The sequence below is a fragment of the Thermobia domestica genome, chromosome 1 (assembly GCF_964235325.1).
Source record: "Thermobia domestica chromosome 1, izTheDome1.hap1.1, whole genome shotgun sequence".
In the NCBI taxonomy this organism is placed as follows: Eukaryota; Metazoa; Arthropoda; class Insecta; order Zygentoma; family Lepismatidae; genus Thermobia; species Thermobia domestica.
Genome location: NC_137454.1, coordinates 99,591,011 through 99,615,021, shown reverse-complemented (window position 1 = coordinate 99,615,021; position 24,011 = coordinate 99,591,011). Strand labels below are relative to the sequence as shown.

The 24,011-nt window shown below is 35.2% G+C and overlaps 1 protein-coding gene and 1 long non-coding RNA gene across 2 annotated transcripts in view; one reads left to right on the top strand and one right to left on the bottom strand.

Annotated features, from left to right (window-relative positions):
- LOC145687647 (annulin-like) overlaps positions 1 to 1,309 on the bottom strand; it is a 135,550-nt gene extending 134,241 nt beyond the window's left edge. Inside the window, exon 1 of the mRNA XM_081761112.1 lies at positions 1,167 to 1,309. The gene's annotated coding sequence lies outside the window, so the exon portion shown is untranslated. The remainder of the gene's footprint in view (positions 1 to 1,166) is intronic.
- LOC145687679 (uncharacterized) overlaps positions 1 to 7,132 on the top strand; it is a 43,618-nt gene extending 36,486 nt beyond the window's left edge. The window contains exons 2-3 of the long non-coding RNA XR_014131709.1: positions 2,881 to 2,966; positions 5,995 to 7,132. This is a non-coding gene — a long non-coding RNA (uncharacterized LOC145687679). The remainder of the gene's footprint in view (positions 1 to 2,880; positions 2,967 to 5,994) is intronic.
- Positions 7,133 to 24,011: the final 16,879 nt, after the last annotated feature.

The following is a 24,011-nucleotide window of genomic DNA, read 5'->3' as shown; positions in this document are numbered from 1 at the left end:
CGCGCACAGAAATTTTTTCTGGGAGGGGTCCAATACTACAAAGCTGCACCCGAAAAGACGATAAATAATTGTAAAATATTCCCACTGATATTTTCAGAAAAAATGATCAAACTACATTGTTTTAATAAGAAAAATAGTACAGATGAAGTGTAAGATCAAAGTTTCATGCTACATCAATCATTTCCTTGTTAAATAAGTATCGTTCTTTTGAGAAAGTACAATTGTGTGCTGACTTAGGAAGTTTTGGGGGGTGGGTCCGGACCCGGTGAACCCCGCCCCCGTGGGTGAGCCCCTGACTAACAGCATTATTCATCAAACGATGATAAGATGCATTAACTGAAACAAGAGAGCTATTACCATTTAAGTCAACCACCATTTGTGTTTCTGTCAATTCTGTCCAGTTTATTCGCCAGTTTATGTCACGATAATTTTCCCGAATAATAATAACCCGATTTTATTAAAAGTTTATGTGCACTTTCCACCAACGTTAAGATGTAATCTTATTGTTTGAATTTGAAATCCGTCAAGAATAAGGGGGTCAAATCTGTCCCGTATTGAATATTAGGGATAGGGCAGGGGATCAGCAATAATACTTTCTTTACCTCAACTAACTTCTATTTCATTTATATAAGTAATATAATTCTTTGTAATAGTTACCGATATATTTCAAAGTTAAATTTCTTGAATGCTTTTTTAACCTTAAAACTTATAATAGTTTATATAAAATGCATTGTATAGTATCAGTAACCTGAATTGGATTTCTTCAGTAGCCTAGTAGAGAGTGTTCGCGCCTTTGGTAAACGTCCGGGAATCGATTCTCAGTCACAGAGCAAATTTAAACGCATTACAGTGCTTTGGATTCTATGTTAAACTGTAGGTCCACTTCTTATATTGCCTCAGTGCTGAAAAGGAGCGTAAATTTCTGTAAACAAAGAACAAATCTGAAATGTTAATACGGTATAATTTATAAGAATTGCGTTTTCGACTCCCGTTCGAGCTCAAATGGTTGGAAGTAGTAGATCCATGTCTTATAAAGTTTCGGTCCCGAATGGAACGTTTAGCTTGAAACCAACCAACGAATTAGAAACTACCGATAGTTTTTTGTCTAATCAGATGGAATTTGTGCGCATTATAAAGGCTTGAATATTAAAAACGATAGTACTCACCTTCCAGAGACTACAATATCCTAACTCCTTACCCCAACGAGTGTGAAGAAATCGAATGCAGATGGAGTATTTATTAGAGAAATAGATGCACAGATAATGATGCACATTCTACCCTTATCTTGTAGATAACCAAAGTTTTCTTGTGAAATTTCCTGGAGTGAAATCTTCATACGTTAACAGGCCAATGGTCATACTTGCTAACATACTTGCTTGAATACATGATCCTAAAAGTAAACATTATGGAGCTATATGTTTGATGTGTAAGCATAGTACTTATTTTTCCTTATACTGTTCCATCTGTGTGGCAATTAGATAACTAGCGTAGAAATCAAATAATGCAAATTAAAAGTACAATTAGTCAATTTCCATTTATCGCATTTTGAAATATGTGTGGTCAGTTAATTAATTCTTAGTCTTTCAGAGACAATTATTGAAATTTATTCAAATGTTAAGATTCCAATTTTAACTAGCTCAGGTGTTATAAAACTATATTTTGTACCAACAGGAAAAAAATGCATATTTTAATTAGTAGTGACGTACAGGCAGATTCCCCATTTCAGCACCAAGGCTATACAAAAAGGAACTTCTTTTTATAATAAGGGATCCAAACCATTTCTCCGGTTTGTAAAAGAGCAGCATTAGGAATTATATTCTTGGATATTATCTTTATTTTATCTATGGCCTTTTAAGTCCGTCACATTTGAGGAATGATGTCTCCCGGCCATTAACTACCCGGGGAAGTAGGGAAGAAAGAAGTGAATAGGGAAGGAAGCAATCTGGGACCTTTTATGTTATGTACTATTGCGACATTTGTCTAGTGTGAATAAGGAAAACCCAGGAAAAAAGCTCACTCAAAAATGGCTGACCTGAAAGACCTGTTATACCTTTTAGACTGAATGTCTCCACCGGGAATGGAACCCGGGACAAAGGGGAATGTAAACGAGTCAAGTACCACCATAAAACTTCTGCCATAGTCTCGGAGCATAATGCTGTGATGATAACTAATAATAATAATAATAATAATAATAATAATACAAAATGAACGAGTAATACTCAATTAAATATATGATTACACAAAAATTTGTTGCTCACCCCATTGGACATAATAAAGATTAAGAAGTATATATGTTATATTCTAAAAGATAGAACAAATTCTTTATGCGTGTTCAAATACTTATAAACTTATATGCATGGAGGTCGTGGATGATGATTATTCAATTTATTGCATTAATAGCAGGTCTATGTATTAATAAACAATGCTCTACGTAGTAAGGATAGTATTTCGTAAGAGACAAAACAGATAAGGTCGTTTGCTTTCCAGGTGATACAGATCTTGTAGTAGAATCTCAAATGAACTGGACAAGAAATTTAAAAATTTGATTATAAAACAGTTAACAATGTGAATTGATAATAAACTTACATATTAAAAGTCAGGTCTCTATATCTCAGCAGTAGGTGCTCACATTTGATGTGACCTGGTCCCAAACCATGTGAGTTTGTGGTGGAAAACATCGTAGATTTTTCTCGGGATTTTCCGTTTACTCCTAGATTCTTATTCCACCAATACCGTCATAATCATTCACTTTTATTAATTATCCATCTCCTTAATCCTTTATTCCAATCACCATGGCTTTTGTCTTTCTAACATTTATTTTCATTCCATATTCTTCACAGCACTTCAACTTTTGTAATAGCTTATTGATTTTCTTTTCAGATCCCGCAACAAGCATATAATCGTTCTAACTCCTACTGGAATACCATCTTCAGAAAGAGAACAGGTCGAGAAGGAATGAAGTGGGTGTAAGTAAAACGAAGTCGACAGTGTTTGTTTAGTCATGAATAACGAGTAGTGCATCTGCAAAATCATCGGCTGCGCATTGTTTGCTTCTCACCATTGCCTTGTATCAACGCTAACTTTGCTGCCTTCTCCTTGCTCTGAGTGACAGATTTACGGAGAATTCGAACAGCAAACTTCGACGTCATGGACCACTCAGTTGGCAATGACTCCTATAGAAGGACTCGTTACATACGGGCAGTAAAATTGTCAGCCTAAGTAGATACACAAGTAAAGTATGTTGAAAATAACCTATCCCGCTAACTTCAAATACCTAATAAAAATTGACGTCTTTCAACGGAAGAAAACAAGTGACCATGTCAATGTTATTTTTAAACTTAAAGAATCCATTTTAGAAAAAAAACAAAAAGCTTCAAACAAAACATTTTTAAAAAAATTCGTGCACACTGCTCGAGCAAAAAGCTTTACTATTTCGAAAAGTCCTAAAAATTTGAGAAGGAGGTTAAAAGTTTCACTTGTATGTCGTTTCTCAAAATATACATTGCATTTAATGAACTTTAAAATGTAATACTTTTTTGTTTGAAATTCAACAACTATGGTGGATGCAATACTCCTAGCCAATAATAATTTATTTATTTATTTATTTCGGAAAAACAACAGGCGAATTCCTAATTACCGTTTTTCATCGTTGTATGGTAATAGACCTTAAAATACACATATAATAACATAATTATATGATCTCAATTGTATCGTAATACACTTTAAAATAATAATATGAAAGCAAAATATACGTTAAAATACAAATAGGATGATATACAGGATACAGCAAATTTATATAGAATGAAAATTTTGTTTATAACTAGAAATATCTATATCTGGATGTCCTTGTGACATTTTACTATACAATATACACATATTTCTGACAGGCGATACATCCAATGCATTAGTCCTTTGCGCTGAGAGATGGAATAAGCCATTATGGGGTCTTGTTGCTCTATGTGGGACGTGAATTTTGATTTCTGATAAATATTCTGAATCAATTGCACTATGAATTATTTTATGTAAGAAAGATAAAATGAAATGAGTTCTCCTACTTTCAAGTGATTGTAATGAATATTTGCTTTGAAGACCTTCGTAGTCCTCAAATTTTGGATATATCCCTATTTCTTTATATGTTAAATAGCGCTCAAATTTATTTTGAATGCTTTCGATTTTGTTTATATATTTCTTACTATTAGAACCCCATATTATCGCTGCATATTCCACCTTAGACTGTACATAGGCAGTGTATAATGTTTTGAGGACATTAGTGTTAGAAAAATCACTTCCTAATCTCATCACAAAGCCAAGATTCCTAAAGGCCTCACCAACTACTCTGTTGACATGAATATCGAATGATAGGTTTGACTGCAGAGTGACTCCAAGATCAGTAACATAATCCACTCTCTCATTTGGCGTTTGATCAATAGTATACAAATCGCGTACACAGTTCATTTTCCTAGTGAATGATACTACTTTGCATTTTCTAATATTTAGCAGAAACTTGTTTGATTCACACCATTGGGAAATAGCATTAATGTAACTTTGCAAAGAAACAGCGTCTAATTCTGTGGAGATACTGCGATAGATTTTTAGATCGTCAGCAAACAATAGTTTGTGGGAATATGTTATTACAGGTGGTAAATTGTTAACAAATCGTATAAATAATAGAGGCCCTAAGTTCGATCCCTGATTCACACCAGAGTCTACGATATATTCCTCAGTTAAAATATTCTTGTATCGAACGCGATGTTTGCGTTGGCAAAGATAGGGCGATATGATTTGTTGAAGATTTTGTGAAAAATTGAATGTCACAAGTTTGCTGAGAAGTATATCATGATTAATTGCGTCGAACCCCTTGGTGAAATCTGTATAAATTACATCTACGTGCTCCTTTTTATCAATTTGATGAACTATAAAATGTGTGAGTTCTGAAAGATTGGTTACAGTTGATCTCTTTGGCATGAAGTCATGTTGAAAGAGAGATATTTTGACCGTACATGTGAGTAAATGTTTCGTATATAATAATTTCAAATACTTTAGATGGGGCAGACACTAGGCTTACCGGTCGATTTTTATTTGGTCAGTAAGACTGCCCGTTTTGGGAATGGGACAGACGTCACAAATCTTCTATTTCGTAGGAAATGTAGAAGAAGCTATTGACTTGTTAAAAGTAACTTGTAGGGGATGTTTCAGTATTTCTGAGCAGCCTTTAATGATATGTGGTGGTATTTTGTCCGATCCAAAAGATGACCGTGGTTTAAGTTTTTAAATAGCATTCTCAACATCTTCGATTTCTATAAAGTTAATGTTTAATTTATCCAGAATTCTCGAATTATTGTGTTGCTCCATAGGAATAAGATTGTAGCTCGATTTATTGCGTGTCACTCGAAAATTTGTCATAAACGCGTTTGCAATAGCAGCATCGTCACTATGACCATCGTAATGAAAGATATCACTTCCCGAATTACTCTTTTTATTCTTAACCTATGCCCAGAAAGTCTTAGGATTATTTATAATATTGGCCTCATAGTTGTTTAAATATAAGTTATATGAACAGATTTTTTTTTTTTTTTTTTTTTAGAAAGAGCTCCCAATTCTTTAAATTTATTGCAGTGATAAAGTGCGTCCCGAGAATCCTGCTTCCATTTCTTATGGTGATATGATTTGCTCTTAATTAATCTAATTATGTCACTTGAAAACCAACTAGGATAATTGAATTTAGCTTTTTTTTTTTTCTCGGGAACTGAATGAAGAAAAAATTATCTTGTATTCAACTCAGATTCATAAGAGAAATCCGCAGACCTCTCCTAACATAATCTTCTCCTACCCAGATAGTTGTTTGCTAGATTTGACTCCTGCGTATTACCGCTGCTAGCGGCGGTAACAGATAATTATGACTTTTTTTTTTATTTTCATGTGTGTCTAAATTTCATTATCAATATTACAAAATATTTTTATACTGGTATATTTCTTTTCTCTTTTTTTTTTCAGATTTGGACGGCCAATGCCGCATTTACAGTGTAAATGAACGCAACATGCCAACGCCAAATAGGAACATACTGTTGAAACCGTAGATTTCACTGCTAACGCGAACCTCAATAGAGATAATTTACTCTAGGATCATCTTGCAGCGAGCCAGCCAAAAGCATGTTTGAACTTTTGCAATGTCCCTTATGTTACCGTTCAGCTGAGTGGATTATAATAATAATAATAATAATAATAATAATAATAATAATAATAATAATAATAATAATAATAATAATAATGCCACAATGCCAAATGATTTTTGCCAAGTTGATCAATTCCTGCTGTTCCTGGCTTGTTGCAGTCTGATCCAGTGCTAGCCTGTCCTCCTCATTTTGAATGCAATGCAAACTGCTAGTCGGAGTTGCAAGAATATTACGTGTCACAATGTCAACAATTTCTAATTTTTCTCCATTCAATGTTGAGACTAATAAGTTACAGTTAGGTTCGAACATTTGTGTATAGCCTCACAAATTCAAGATGAAAGGTCAGTATCGACATTTATAACGGTAATAGGTGCTGGGGCTTACAAACAGTTATGTAATATCTGTTTGCCGGATTCTCCAACCGAAAACTCATACACAGAACTTAAGGAATTAATGAAAAAGTATTATGATTCTAAAGTTAACATCATATGTGAGTGTTATCAATTCCACATATTGAGACAGAAGTCTTATCAATCTGTAACTAGTTTTGTCCTTCTTTCTGCGAATTTAAGTATATTCTCTAATAACTAGTGTGTGCAAACTCCTTTAACGCATTGTGCCCGTATCCAGTAATCACACTCCCAACAATTAACTCTATAGTGATCAAAGTTAAAATCGGCAATGATTGGTTTCTACCATTTCTAGTGGATGGATGAACTCGATTCCTTATTTGTCACCCTCTACACCGTGGTCAAAATTGATGGTTATCCACTAGGTAGGGGAGACCGGGTATGGTTGTAACACGTTTTGGTTGTAACAAAGCGAGTAATTTCTACGCTAATCACTAGATATGGTTCATGTTCCGGTCAAAACACAAGCCCTTCATGCACGTTCAGTCACTGTTTTTGTGTGAGGTAACGCGTGTTCGTCTTGAAGTTATCGCGGTTTTGGTGTTTTTTGAGCAGGTAAGTAAATTTTCTATATCCCTGAAAATATGTAATATTACAATATGTGTGCGAAACATTTAGATAATTTGAGTAAAATATTAAAAAGGATACTAATGAGTATTTGTTTACGTACTGAAACCAAACACAGAATCAACACAATTTTGCAAGTACTCTGGCAAAGATGGCTACCGCAGTATGAGGTTGGTTGTAACAAAAAACATGGGTCTGGTTGTAACGCTGTTACAACCCGCCTCCACAGAGTAAAACAATGCATATGTAATTAAGTTTGTATTATTTACTTGAAAATTGTTTACCTAAGTAGTGATTCTGTTATATGAACATTGTTTTCCCTCTCTCTCTCTTTCGTTCTTTGAAAAGTATTTCAATTCTCTTATAAAAGTTATGTAGCAACTTGTCCCCCGGGTAAACAGACATACAGGGTAAATATATAAAGGAGTTTTGGTGAATCAAATCCTTTAATAATGTATTAATAACTGTTAATTTAGTAAATAAAATTTTCAAAACACTGATATCGTCTAATGCATAATACACAACTAAATTTGCAGAAAGAAATATATTATAAAGGGTTAATTTTTTCAAAGCAATATGAACAACAATCGCTAAAGCCATTTTCAAGATAATTCTCTGAGTAGTTTGTCCTACTAGTAAATTTTGGAAGGGAGAAATGAAAGAAAAATCTGAAGAACCTCATAGAAACAGTAAGTTTCAAATTTGGTCTCATCATATTGAATGGTATGACTCCTTTCTGACTTCTAAATCTCTCTATGCATATATCTGGACGAACGGACATCTATAAATTATATATTGAGCGTCTAGTGTTTAGTCCTAACTTATTTAAAGTATTTAGTTTTTGTTAAAAGGTGTCAGTTCAATGTAACTTGTTAGCTATAGAAGATGAAGAACTAAGTCTAGCAGTTACTTGAAACTGTGTAGAATAGTTGTTTGTGAATGTGCACGCAGGTTATAGCTACAATACCGTAGTGTTGTCGGTTTACAATTTATTTTAATTCTGGAATTGTAAGAAACATTGATAATATTATTAAACCGAACTATTGTAAAAAGAACTAGCGTTTGTGTCCAATAGTTCATCATCATCTAGGAATCATGAAATTCATTGATATTTTCATTACTTACTAGCTAAAATACCCGTGCTTTGCACGGGGACTATAACGTTTATGTAATATATCGTGTTTGAAAGTTAAGAAATGAGTGAAATAAATAAATAAGGAATATCAGTTCAATAATTGAGTCCTTATCAATATGAGTTAGATAAATAAATAAGGAAGAGCCCTTCGGCATTATCAGTATCAATTCCTGAGCCAGCCGACATGCCCCTTTTTTAAGTAAATTTAGGCTTAAATGTTATTAGGAGTGTCACCAATCAACTTAGTGATTCCCAAAACTATGGATTTCACACTAATATCGGTCATTTCGGACGTGTTATTTTTCACACCCTCCCCTCCCCTTTCCAATGACGATAGGGATTAAAGTTGAACTTGAACGACACCGGGTGCATCGCTATTCCTTTCACCGACCTCGAAAACCATACATTTTGGCACTATTATCCGTTGGGAGCTCCCTCAGTTAGCCTACGCGACTTCAGCGGCAATTCATGTGTTTCGGATCCCCCGTTGAACTGTAGAGCAACGTCTCGTACATCCTTGCTGCTGAACTGCTAAATTCCAGTCCCCTCCACTAAATATCCGTCTTGAAGGACACGGTGGCTCATTGGTATGGCACATATCTCTGGTGCATGGGGTCCGTGGTTTTATCCCCAGTCAAGTAAGTGTGTGGTGGACAACATTTTGTCCGTTGGTTTTCTCGGGATACTCTGGTTTCCTCCCACATTTCATTCCACCAATCCTTCCATCATCCTTAGCCTTAAGAGCATAAACCTGGGACATTTCGTTTTTTTTTTTCGTATCCGTCATATCGGGTATTTATCCTTTCCTTTTATGCATACATTTTAACCCCTCCAACCTCCCCACCCCAAGCCGGAGATCTAGAAAATTGCTTGGTATGCTGTTACATCTGGTTAAGATTTACCTGTGTATCACATGGTGGTTCTAGGTTACTCTTTTTTACTTGAAAATTTGATGATAGACACACATACATTATTTTATATAAGTACAGATTTGCTTTTAAATCACATTATTTTCTTTCTGCCAAGAGTGAAAATGATAAAATACATTCGAGTTTAATATTTCACGTAGTTCTAGTAAAATTGGCTAGATGGTAGCAGAAACAAACATATCTTATACTACCATCTAGTCCATTCATTTCGAACTACATTGACTGAGATTCTGCAACGCATACTTAGTTTCGAGGTATTACTACTGGATTAATTTTTCTTCTTCTGTAGAATGATGATGTCCACCAGTCGTTCTCAACCTAATTCCTATCACGACCCCCATTTTATCACATCCTCTTGCCAGCGACCATCTTATAATTTCAGGTTTGTAAAAAAAAAAAAAAAAAAAAAAAAACTTGTGTAGGATTTTTAATACACCTACTGCAGAAATCTTACAATATCCATCTACACTAGACTAACGCTAATCCAGCCCTCAATAGTCCGTCCTCTCAGTAGTTAAGCCTACATCCAGCCTCTAACCTCTCTAGCAAAAATGACGTGCACGACTATGAATTATCGTGTGCAACAATGTCGTTAGTAAAAAAAATCTTAAGCAATGCTATATGCGTGTTAGAAATTGTGACATTCTTACAGTAAAGTTCAGTACATACTGTGGCTTCTAAAAGGAAACATGTTACGCTTGATCTCGAGTATCAACATTGCTAGAACTAAAAATTCGTGACATGTTTCAAAGTAAGTGATACTACTGTATATGTACACACTAAACGACTAAATTTTCTATGTAAATGAATATACAGTGTCTTTGTATTTAATAAAGTACAGCCTGTATAATTTCTGTGTTTAAACTACGATCCTCTCAATAATCCGGCACTTTCGCGAATTCGGCACCCATATGCGCAAGGAATGGTCGGATTAGCGATAGTCTAGTGTATTTCTATAATAGTAGAATCCATTTCTTGTATATAGTGGATACAGTAACTTAATTAAAAGCGAATGGATTAAAACTAAATTCGGTCAGTTCCGTTTGAAAATTTTAAAACTTCATAATTCCCTTAATTTTGGGACATATGATAAAAAAATAAAGTGATTACCTAATTTTGGTTTTAAAAAACTTGGACAGTTGTTTATAAAAGTCATTGAGTATTTTAAATGACTTGATAATGTGGGTCACTAAGATTGAACCCGACATTGCAGCACTAGTGAAATCACACCATGCACAGGTAACTCATTAGCTTTCAATTTTAATTGTATTTTAATCTGCAGGTTTTGTTGCATTTGTATTTTTCTGGTATTTCAATATGCAGTTCTCATTAGTTTCATTGACTTTTAATTTGACAAATTGACAAATTGACTTTTAAACAACTCTGCATCTGTTGAAAATATTTAGTAGGGCTATTTTTTGTTGTTCTTAATAGTATGTATAAAAATAAAAATAAAATATGTCTATCAGAACACACTCCTAGGGGTCGCGACCCTCAGGTTGAGAAACCTTGATGTATACAATAGACACTGGACCGTAGATATATTTTCCTTTACCGCTCATACCTTTCTTATTTTAGGAGGAACTCAGTTACCACAACGTTAGGCTGGGGCAAAAGTGAGGGGGAACACAGGAGGACGCCTTGCCCCACTTCCAGAAAATATCTATAGCATCCGTCAACTTCTTAAAAAATTGCCATGGGCAAAGATAAGCACGAGGGACGCCGTGACGTCATGCATCCCCCTACCTCTTCAAATCCACTTTAACCCCTGATGTTAGGATGTTTTCAGAAAATAGTTTATGCAGTGCTGTAGACCTAAATTTTTAATACGATATATCTATGATGTTTCGTGAATCTACGATCGGCATAAAGGACATATATGAGAATAGAATAACACTTTTTTTTAATTATGCATTAATATATAAAGACTACGATATTGTTTTATAGTCTAAAAGCATTTTATGATATCTTCTTTATGTGTTTAAGATAAATCACTGTATTAAAAACGAAAGTGGGTGAAGGTACCCAGAAGAAACCAGCCCCCCGCGAGAAGGAACAGAGAAAACCAGGCCTGATATATCAGAAAGAATAAAGAAAATTGTTGTGAAGAGAAGGGTGGAAATGCAATACCAGAGTTAAGCAAAGCTTTTGTAGAGATATTCATTGATCCAACGGCGCCGACTTTCCAAAATGTATGTGGGTATGAATCAATGGTGGGGCGTGTTAGCTTATATGTTTTCAGGGAAATCTCGCTGTTTGATTGATTTATTTTTAGTTAAAATCTTTTATGAACACCATCATAAATAGTCTGGAGGATCGGTCATATAATCGTGCACTTTATGATACAAGTATGAAATTTACAGTACACAATAACTTATGTGTAAACAACAATATTAGGGGTGGAGCCAATCGAAATTGGCGCTCTTGTCATAATGGCGGCCATATTGAAAAATTAATCCCGTAAAGGCGTTTTTTCTTGAAAATAGCTTATATTTTTCTCTTTATGTGCAAGTGACAATATTATCTTAATTACTATTGACCAAATAATGAACAATTTACACATTTGTATATTTTAGTTTGTAATTTAGTTTATTTTGTTGGCTATTTTTCAAAATGGCGCCCAATGTGACCAGATTTAAAATAATGCCATAACTGTAGAGTGATGGGTATCAAAATATATGTTCTTGAAGTCACTAATTGCAAATATACGCTTAGAAATACTATCAGACGGTCTGTTCTTGATTTAAGAAAATGGAATTCATAGCACTATTAAGTATTTTAAGTTTATCTTTCTAACTTTACACGTCAAGCTTATGGAAATTGAAGTTTGAATATAAGATTTCTGTAATACCAAAACTGTACAATAAGACATATCACATAGCAACAAAATTGAGAATTTTACTTCATGTTAAAACATGAAGGAGAGTAAAATTGGAATTTACAGTCTTTCTTAGTGTACCTATATTCAGCGTTCACTTCTTTACATCTACAAAGAGCTGTACATGGTAAGTCAGCTTTGAAACAGATACACTTTCCAGAACACACTTTGGAACAATTACATTTCAATATCTCCCTTGAAGATTCACTAACTAGTGGAATTGTTATCCAACGAGGTATCCATCTTCCTTCCTCGGTTTGTGTCCATCCGTAAATACTCGGAGACGGAAGTTCAGGTTCTTTTTCAAGTGATCTTCCCTAAATTTGTCCTGCTTGATAAGCTGTTAGAAGTAAATGCTGTAGCAAAGCATTTTGAGTTGGAGGTATAAGCTCAAGCTCAAGATCCTTTCGTGTAAACATCTTTTGCCTTACTACATTTATGTCATTATCTATGCTGCAACGGTCATATAGCGATACAACAAATTTTTCAACAATTGGAAACACTGTCTTCACGGCTTCTACATCTGGAGCACTTGATAATACTTGAAATGCCGACATAACTTCATCATAAGCTTTCCAGGCTGTCCAAGCTAATATTTTACCTTTACCCGCAAATTTAGATGTAGTGTCACTTTCCGTCAAAGCATAAAAAGCTTTTCTCACTTCCCAGTGCCTTTGATATTGCTGTAGCATTGATGTAACGCATATGTTTTCCTGATCCATACAATACCCACAAACAATCACATTCCAACTTAGCTGCATGGTTGACTGCCAACACAACCACATCTGAGTCAACAGTAGAAACTTGTATATTTCGATACCCTTCTATTATACCATCTGCTGCATGTAAAATATCCTTGTGTCTGCTTCATATTGAGAACATGGTACTATTCGACTTAAATCCGCAGGTTGTGACCTAACGGCACTGTTTTCTTGAGTGACAACAACTTTTCCTGGATATTCTGCTGAACTTACAAATTTTGCCAATAAAAGAAATAATTCTGTTTTGTTTTCATTAACTTTAAGAAAGTCCTTCCAGTTTTCAGGCACATTTTTTAATCGCTTCAACTTTTCTTCGAATGCCTATTCCTTTCTTTTCACGAACTCTTCAAGCTATCTGGTTTATACGTATCAAACACTATGTCAACACGTTTCATTTGTGCTTTAAATCGATTTCGAATCATGTTTATGAAATTTTCGGCATAGTCAGCAAACGAATCTGTAGATTCGGGTGTCAGAAAGTGTACAATGACTGCACCATCAAGAATAATCATTTCAACATCAGGTCCAGCTTGATGAGGTTCATCACTATCTTCTTCACTGCAAGAAATAAGTTTTTCCAGGCAGGGTACTATGTCTGATTTACCTACACACTGAATGCTTCCATTGCACTCTGCCAGTGACGGAGGAAATGATTGATGCTCATGACTGAAAAACTGATAAAGGTCGCCATCTCGAACTTGACATCCTATGTACATTCTAAGAAAAAGATTGCGGTCTTGTTCGACGGCTACAATTTGTTGGGTGGTTGTACATTTCGACCTAATTGGAGAACTGAAAAGCGGAAATTTATTCTTTGTCAGAGTTTCATTCATATAAACTTCACAGTTTAATAGACGATCAATAAAGAATTGTGTGTTCTGTTCTCTTCCAAGTGCTTCCATGTTTCTATATGACTTTGTAACATTTTCGTCAGCAACCACACGTGAATCCAAGGTAACTAAATCTTGCGTACTGTCCAGAAAAGGATCCCCCATTTCTTTTATTGTTTCCGCCAGGTTTCTAACATCCTTGATAAATCGAATCTGATTTGATGACACTTGTTCATGATGAATATTTGAATCTGAGGAACTTGACAGGCTAATAATTTTTAAGAATTCCTCCACTACCCTTGGTATTTCTGGCCCTGAGACCATCCGTCTACGAAGTGCTTTTGGATTCTCTGTAATTCCTACAGCTCCTCCTTCGCCCTTAACAAGCACATTATTATGTTTATGTGCTTCGTCAAGAGGCATGAAAGAAAAAGGTCTCGAAGTTTTATTTACTGTGAACTTCCCCTTGGAGAATTGTAGAAGAATAGTAAGCTGAGTTCCTTTAAGTCTTCTCATATCTCTGAGATGAACTATAACAGCTCTGGCGTAGTTAGTATGATCCAAAGCAAAGAACAACAACACAATATTTGATGAAGAACTCACATAGCACTGAAAATCTCCTTCATGGACAGATCGATCCCATATTAATATGTCAAGGATGACTTTCATTATAAAGTTCCAGAAGAAAAACTGGGGACTTTCCTTGCATCTAATTTCTGACCACTCATTAAAAGATAAGAGCTCATTGCTGTCCTCTCTTGATTCAATATATTGCTTGTAGGCGTCGCTCTTCAGTTTGAAAAGTGTGCATGCTGTTACTTGATAGGCACGAAGCTTCTTCTTTATGTGTACCACTTTCAGAAACGCGTTCGCAGACCCGGGAGTTGAAACTCTAGCTTGTTCTAGAGCAGTTGTCCAGCCACTTCCTTTGATAATGTCTCCAAGACATTTAAGAAGGGCCATCTTTATATGAAGACTTCCTAACATTGCTACAAATGTATCTTCTCCATAAGAATTTGGCCAGGTCCATTGAATTTCCTTTAGAATCCTGAATAACGGTTGATCACAAGCGATGACTGTAACTTGATTGGAATTGAGGTGAGACACAGATTTTCTAATCACATCAATGCAATGTTTTATTGTTACTACTGAGTTAGAATACTCAGAAAAAAAAGGCAAAAGAGCACTTTAAGTCGGAGGTTGTTGACTTTCATTTCTTTTTTTAGAAGCGTGATATGATGCCCATGTGCAATCTAAAGTCAGATGTGAATCTTCTTTTTCGGTATTACGGTAAACGTGTTCACACCATTCACTTTCTTTATCATTTCCAGCATTCCCAACTTCTAATGGTGCTATCGTCTCAATTTTAGGTGGAGAGTGTTTCATCTTTGGGGAAAATATAGGCTTGACTAGAGTGTAACTCTCTAGGAGTTTCATCAACTTTTTTCCGTTGTGCACTATACGCTCTTCAACTTGTTCTTCACCCAAATTTTCAATATTTGGATGCTGAAACAATGATATTCCCGTTCCATGAAATGAAAAAGTAGATGATGTAGATGAAGGATTATGATCGATATTATCAATTGCAGCTGTAGTAAAACCATTTTTCTTCAAATGCAAGGGAGCTGAGAGGCAGAGAATTCTGTCATAAGATACACTAATGCGTTTTTTTTTCATATGTATGAGCGTATTCTTCTTCTGATCTTAATTTTAAATCTCTTTCACGATTATATAGGGCCACAAGACATGTTGCACGATACACTGCATCTTGAGCAAACATATCACCAGCACTTAGCTTTACAATTAATTTGTGGTCTTGAAGAGTAAAAGCACATGATCTCACCCGTTTATCAATTTTAAGTGTTCGTGATTTTCGAAATGATTATGATTTTTTATCCACTGGTTTGTCACAAAAGAAGCACAATGTACACCCGCCTTGACTGACTGAAAGTAAGTCTTTTGATCTGGTATTTTTTCTCACTTGATGCAGATACGTCTGACTTATATTGACTTCCACTTTTCTTCTTCTTTTTTCTTTCAATTGTCCTGTTCAATTTAGTTTTTATTGAATTTCAAAGAGCAGCTTTTGTTATATTTTGCCTTTTTATCCATAAATGTTTGCTTAATACCTTGTCCTTCATCCAGCCTTCTTATTTTAAACCCAGAAGGTAGTGACTCTATTTCTTCAAATTTTACTAAATTTTCCGCTATAGATGAATACCCAGCAGCTTCATTTGATGATTTACCAGCAAAATTACCAGGGCAGGTCAGCCTCTCCTTTGTTACTTCTTCGCAAAAAAGACAAAGATCCCAGTTTGTGATTTCATCACGTGGTTTGGAAACCTCAGTATTGTCTATTAGTTTGAAATTTCGTTTCATTTTAGCTGCAGTTCAGTTCTGTAATAAATCGAAAACTAAATTTGAGTTACACTGAAAGACGAAAGAAATAGCAGGCAAAATAACTGTAAAATAACTAATAAAAATGAATAAATAAATAAAAATTAAACATTTAAATTCAACATTTTACCAGGCTAAGTGTCAAATGATCTTTATCAAGAGCATAAAAGTGAAATATAGATTATAATTTAAAAATTAAAATGCATTAACATGTTAAACAATACAATTAAATGTTATTTTATATGTACTGAGCGGCCATTTTTAATATGGCGGCTATCTCGTCGAAATCACGTGATATCTTTTGGCTCCACCCCTAGAATTGTTTCTTATGATGTCTACAAACCGTGTGTAAAATTTGACGCTTGTATCATAAATTGCACGATTCTTTGAGATTTTGTTACGGATCCTCCAGACTAAAAGGGCTGTGCTGTGATAAAGTAAAATATACTTATGCTAGAAGGGTAAGTTGGGGCTGCCCTAGCTCAGTCGGTAACACGGTTGACTTCAACGCATGAGAAACGGGTTCAATCCTGGGCCCAAACTAAAAATCTTGTGGGTGCGCTGGGTGCCGGAGCTCCGGAGCATCCACGTAGTCAGCGCACATGCATGCACTGGTCAAAACAACACAAACTTGGACAGAGACAGAATTGTGTAATTCTTTCAATATTTCTTTCTCTTCTCCCTTCCTTTCTCTCACTTGTAATCCTTTCTTATGGTTACATGTATGACCATGTGCAGGAAGAAGAAACAGAAATGAAATGAAATGAAATCTTTCAGTTTTATGTCCCACGGTTATACCGGCTAGGCTAAAGGAGACGGTGATGGTGAGAAATGAATGGTGGAATGAAGAAAGTGCTAGGAAACGGGAGAACCCCGAGGAAACCCCCGCACACGGTGTTTGTTCACCACAAAATTCACTTGGCGGGAGCAGGGTTTGAACCCGGGAACTGTATCAAATGGACAGGAGACAAAATTACATAAATTACAATACTAACAAGAGCCGGTGCGGTGCGCACGAAATACCGGGGTCCCAATTTTTACCCCCTCATAAATCATAGTTGTAAAATGTCAAAACATACTGTGTTAAAACAGCAGATGGCTTTTTCAAACGAAGGCTTTTGAGGTACAAGTTTTGTAGTCATACATGGTTGACAGTGCACGGACTGCAGAGAGGAGTTTGTCCAACGATAGAATATTTCTGTACCACCAATAAGGAAAAGGCACGGAGCAATAAAACTACCACACGTCTTGACCACAAATTTAGGAGAGGAAAAATTGGCACGCGACACATTGAGTGACAGGTAATAAACCAACCGCTCAATGCGGAGAATCGGTCTCTTAAAAAATCTTCTATATTAATCAATACATTTTACTTTTTGTAAAATATTAATGCTTTCCCAAGATAAATAAAACTGTCACTGTTCATTCGATCAGTCATAAACACACACACACACACACACACACACACATATATATATATATATATATATATATATATATATATATATATATATATATATATATATATATATACAGTGGCGGATCCAGGATATAATCAAGGGAGGGGCTAAACTATAGTTTGCACTTTTATCCAGTGTAAAGCAGGATTGAAGCCCATTTTATCCAGTGTGCACTTGAGCGTCCACTTTATATATTTTAAATCAATTGATCAGTGTTGACAAATTATGTTCCAGACTGCAAATATTATCTTTGTATATATTAAAATTAAGTTACTTGAAATGAAATTTATTAGTTTAATCAGGAATGTCATTTATTTATTTATGCCCCCTAAGTCTGAGGTGTATAATGAAATACTAATGGAAAACGTTCATTAGCAGATAGCATTACTCCAGAAATGTTACTCCAGAATATGTTTCAATTAAATTCAATTTCTTTAGTCATTACACAACACCAAGGTTATGAAGGACGGAACGTGGGCCTTGAACAGCCACCGGCGGGTGTACAGACAATCATATAAGATCAACTTTCTGAGAATATTTTCCACCACACTGTCTCACTTTCCAGAGAGTTGGATTAGAGGATCACGCAACTGTCCTGACATGACCAACTCAAATAATCTAAATTAAAAATATATCGAGTACTTAAGTCTTCCGAACATAAATAAATGAATAACCTACCCATTCTTTCTCAGTTTTATAAGTTTCTGTCGAAGGGGCATATATATCTGATATCTCGCTTATTGTTTAAGAACAGCGAGACAAAACTTTTTCCCATATAAATTTTCTTTTTGTCATTATCTTTTCAATGATATATCAAATTACATACTTTATCATGTAAGATTTTCGGATAGCCACAGCAATAGGTTACACGGTGACACAAGCAGAGCACTCCATGAAAATATTGTTTTCAAAAAGATTGGAGACATCATCAAAAGGTTCTGTTGTTTTTCCTGCTCGCAATAATTTTTTCTTGAAAATGGTTTGTCCTGGAACAGAGTTGAAGAAATATGTGGTGATGCAGCTCCAGCGATGTTAGCTTATAGTCTGGATTTATAAAGCTGGCAAAGAACAAAAATTCTACAGTTATGGGTTTGCACTACTTAATTCACACACAAGCCTTAGTTAAAAAAAAAAAAAAAAGAAAAGAAAAAGAAAAGAAAAATTCAGAAAACCTGAAGCAGGCATTATCACTGGCTATAAAAGTTGTTAATTTTGTCAAGTCAAGTGCTCTGAATGCTCGCCTTTTTGAGATTTTGTGCTGTATCCATATTGAAGTTCGTTGATTAAGGAGTTTAAATACCACTTTTCATATCCCTCATATGTCTCAAATTTTCCGGTATTTCGAGATAGGGCCATCTTATTATAACAGTTGCAAACCAATCCCTTTTTCCTTCCACCTTTCTCTTCCCCTTCTAAGGAAATCCAGAAAATGCAGAAACAATTCTTTAACTATTTTAAATGAAAAGTCTAAATAAAATAAATTATGTCTCTAAGCTTTAGGAATTTCGAGATATGGCTATCTTATTTTAACAATTGCAGCATCCACCAATTTTCTTACCGCCTTTTTCACTTTCTGCTTTTCTCTTCCCTTCTAAGGGAAATATCTAAAAACGCTGAAACACATCTTTAATAACTTTAAATGAAAAGTCTAAATACCAAATTTCATGTCTCTAACCTTAAAGGATTTTGAGATATTTTCATTTGTTATAACAATTGTAACCCCATTCCTTCCCCTTCTTCCATTCTAGGGAAAATACCAAAAACCAACGAAACACGTGTATAATTATTTTAAATTGCAAGTCTATATATTAAATTTTATGTATCTCTCTGCCTACAGAGATTCGGAGATATGGAAATTTTAGTATAATTATTGCCAGCACCCTTTCCCTCCTTCCATATCGATTTTCTAAAAATCTCTCCTTAATGGTATCCCACATTACAAATCCCATGCACTGTAAAAATAAAGTTTCCAGGTTAAGAAATTTGACCTTTGAGTTGTTCAGTCATGTAGGCCTTACTGTGTCTAGTGGTGGATCGATGTGTCCGAGGTTCGATCTCAGATCTTGGCAAGTGAGTTTAGTGACTGACAAGTTGTGTGCGCGAGTTTTCTCGGTATTCTGTTACCTTCGGCTTTCTTTATTCAATCATTATCATCAATAGAGCCCGGATTTCCATACATAAACAAACCCCAAAATATTCATGCAAACATGCACGAAAAATACAGTATAAAAATATGCACTAAAATATGCATTTAAAAATTTAACATATGCACTGAAATATACACTAAGAAAATAAAATATCAGGTTCTTACAAAAATATCTTATCTTAACGATCTCTGTTGCAATAAAATATCTTCCTTAAGGTTATTCAGAACGTCCAAACAGTTTGTGTCTAAAACGATAGATGGCGCCACCGTCACCAATGTTAACATATACAACTAATAAAATTAAAACAATCAAATATAAAATAAACAGTTCAAAAATTAAGCAAAAACGGATATAATCTGGTTAATGGACGTTACAAAATCTAGGGAATGGTACGTGTCGATTTCACATATTGTTATTAGTTTCATTGTTAGAGGCCACCATTGTTAAGTAAACAATCAACTTTATCTGCCGTACTTTCTACCAGAAACTGACCAAACTTTGCACACCCATTTAAGATTGAAATATCTAGGGAATGGTACGTGTGGATTCCACATATTGTTGTTAGTTTCATTGTTAGAGGCCACCATTGTTAAATAAACAATCAAGTTTATCTGCCACACTTTCTACCACAAACTGACCAAACTTGGCACACCCATCGGGTTAGCACAGAGATATCTACTGAATGGTACCAGTCGATTTCACATATTTTTGTTAGTTTCATTGTTTGAGGCCACCATTGTTATATAAACAATCGTTGGATTTCTCCATTGTTAGATAAACAGTCAACAATATCTGCCATACTTTCTATCACAAACTAACCAAGCTTGGCACACTCATTTACGATTGAGATATCAATGAAATGGTACGTGTCGATTTCACCTATTGTTGTTACTTTCATTGTTAGAGGCCGCCATTGTTAAATGAACAATCAACTTTATCTGCCATACTTCCTACCAGAAACTGGCCAAACCTTGCACACACATTTAAGATTAAAATATCTAGGGAAAGATATGTGTCGTTTTCTCATATTGTTGTTAGTTTCATTGTTGAAGATCATTATTGTTAAATAAACATTCGTTGGATTTCTCTATTGTTAAATAAACGATTAACTTTATCTGTCATACTTTCTACCAGAAACTAAGCAAACTTTTCACACTCATGAACGATTGAGATATCTATGGAATGGTATGTGTCGATTTCACATATTGTTGTTATTTCATTGTTGAAGGCCATCATTGTTAAATAAACAATCGTTGGATTTCTAAATTGTTACATAAACAATCAACTTTATCTTATACTCTTTCTACCACAAACTAAGCAAACTTTCCACACTCATTTACGATTGAGATATCTATGGAATGGTATGTGTCGATTTCACATATTGTTGTTCTTTCATTGTTGAAGGCCACCATTGTTAAATAAACAATCTTTGGATTTCTAAATTGTTACAAAAACAATCAACTTTATCTTACACTCTTTCTACCACAAACTAATCAAATTTGGCGCACTCATTTACGATTGAGATATCTATGGAATGGTATGTGTCGTTTTCTCATATTGTTGTTAGTTTCATTGTTGAAGATCACCATTGTTAAATAAACATTCGTTGGATTTCTCTATTGTTAAATAAACGATTAACTTTATCTGTCATACTTTCTACCAGAAACTAAGCAAACTTTTCACACTCATGAACGATTGAGATATCTATGGAACAGTACGTGTCGATTTCACTTATTTTAGTTAGTTTCATTGTTAGAGGCCACCATTGTTAAATAAAAAATCAACTTTATGTGCCACACTTTTTAACAGAAACTGATCAAACTTTGCACACCCATTTAAGATTGAAATATCTAGGGAATGGTATGTGTCGATTTCACATATTGTTGTTAGTTTCATTATTGAAGGCCACCATTGTTATATAAACAATGGTTGGATTTCTCCATTATTAAATATACAGTCAACTTTATCTGTCATATTTTCTACCACAAACTAACCAAATTTGGCACACTCATTTACGATTGAGATATCTATGGAATGGAACGTGTTGATTTCACTTATTGTTGTTACTTTCATTGTTAGAGGCCACCATTCTTAAATGAACAATCAACTTTATCTGCCATACTTTCTACCACAAACTGGCCAAACTTGGCACACCCATTTAAGATTGAAATATCTAGGGAATGGTACGTGTGGATTCCACATATTGTTGTTAGTTTCATTGTTGAAGACCACCATTGTTAAATACACAATCGTTGGATTTTTCCATTATTAAATATACAGTCAACTTTATCTGTCATATTTTCTGCCACAAATTAACCAAACTTGGCACACTCATTTACGATTGAGATATCAATGGAATGGTTCGTGCCGATTTCACACATTGTTGTTAGTTTCATTGTTAGAGGCCACCGTTGTTAAGTAAACAATCAACTTTATCTGCCGTACTTTTTACCAGAAAGTGAAGAAACTTTGCACACCCATTTAAGATTGAGATATCTAGGGAATGGTACGTGTGGATTCCACATAGTGTTGTTAGTTTCATTGTTGAAGGCCACCATTGTTAAATATACAATCAACTTTATCTGCCACACTTTCTACCACCAACTGACCAAACTTGGCATACCCATCGGATTACAACTGAGATATCTAGGGAATGGTACATGCCGATTTCACAAATTGTTGTTAGTTTCATTGTTATAGGCTACCATTGTTAAATAAACAATCAACTTTGCCATACGTTCTACCAGAAACTGACCAAATTTTGCACACAAATTTAAGTTTTAAATATCTAGGGAATGCTACGTGTCGATTTCATGTATTGCTGTTAGTTTCGTTGCTGAAGACCACATTGTTAAATACACAATCGATGGATTTCTAAATTGTTAAATAAACAAACAACTTTACCTGCCATACTTTCTACCACAAACTAACCAAAATGCCGAAACGTACAAGTAATCCAAAATGCCGATATTAGTGTCAAATCCATAGTTTTCGCGGTTGCTGATATCAATGGTAACACTACCACTAGCGATGACTTTCAAATTCATCCACCGTTGTATGCGGGCCTTGGGTCACCAGAGGGGGAAATTCCGAGACATGTAAAAAAATAATCGAAAATGACCGATATTAATGTCAAATTCATAGTTTTCGGGGTAGCTGAGCTCATTGGTGAAACTCAAGACCGCGTTTACTTTCGCATTTAGCCCCCATCAGATAAGAAACGGAGGCATTATAACGGGAATCACGAGACATGTAAAAATAATCCATAATGACCGATGTCAAATCCGTAGTTTTCGCGGTGGCTGAGATCAATGGTGATACTTTCATTAGCGATGATTTTCAAATTTAGCCACCATTGTATGCGGGCCGGGAGTCACCGGGGGTAGGGAATTGCGAGACATGTAAAAATAATGGAAAGTGACCGATATTAGTGTCAAATCCATAGTTTTCGCTGTCGCTGAGATGAATGGTGATACTTCCACAGGCGTTGACTTCCAAATACAGCCCCCATCGGCTGCGGGCCAGAGGCATTGTTTTTTTTTTTTTAAATTGGAACCAGAGGATTATAGGGACTTTTACCGGCATATGTAAAAAGTAGTAGAAAATGGCAGATGTTAGTGTCACATTCATAGTTTTCGCGGTATTAGTTGGGGGTTGGTGGGGTCCAGAGGAGATTTTTTCACAATACGAACCAAGGGGGTCTGAGGGGGCGTTCACCGGGACATGTAAAAGTACTAGAATTTGTGTCGAATCCATATTTATCGGGGTTGCTTAGACCTATAGTGACACCCCCGATAGTGTTTACGTTCAAATTCAGCCCCCATCGGCCTTCCCAATGAAAACACAAATATGGCGGAACAAGTTAATGCTGTTCCGTCAGGAACAATTTCGAGGTCGTTTCCTTCACATCGTCTTGTGCGTGTTTTCTACCGTTTTGTAAGCCTATTTCCACGTTTTGTGATTCAATGGTAGTGGGTCAAAATGGGCATTCAATGTGGGAAGAAAACTGATCCACTCTCCCACCAGTATCGAATTTCAAGGTCACTTTTTTCGCATTGTTTAGTGCATATTTATACCGTTTCTGCGCATACTTTCACGTTTTGTAGGCCAACGAAAGTGGGTCAAAGGCGACCTACAAATATGGCAGAGAAAGACATATTCATTCCACTTTCAAGGTCCATTTTGACCCTCTCCCACTGATGCACAAAGCGACACAAATCATGTATAAAAAATGTGAAGGAAACGACCTCATTTGATGGTGACGGAACAGCATTAAGTTATTCCGCTATACTTGTAGGCCATTTTGACCCATTTTTGTTGTGGA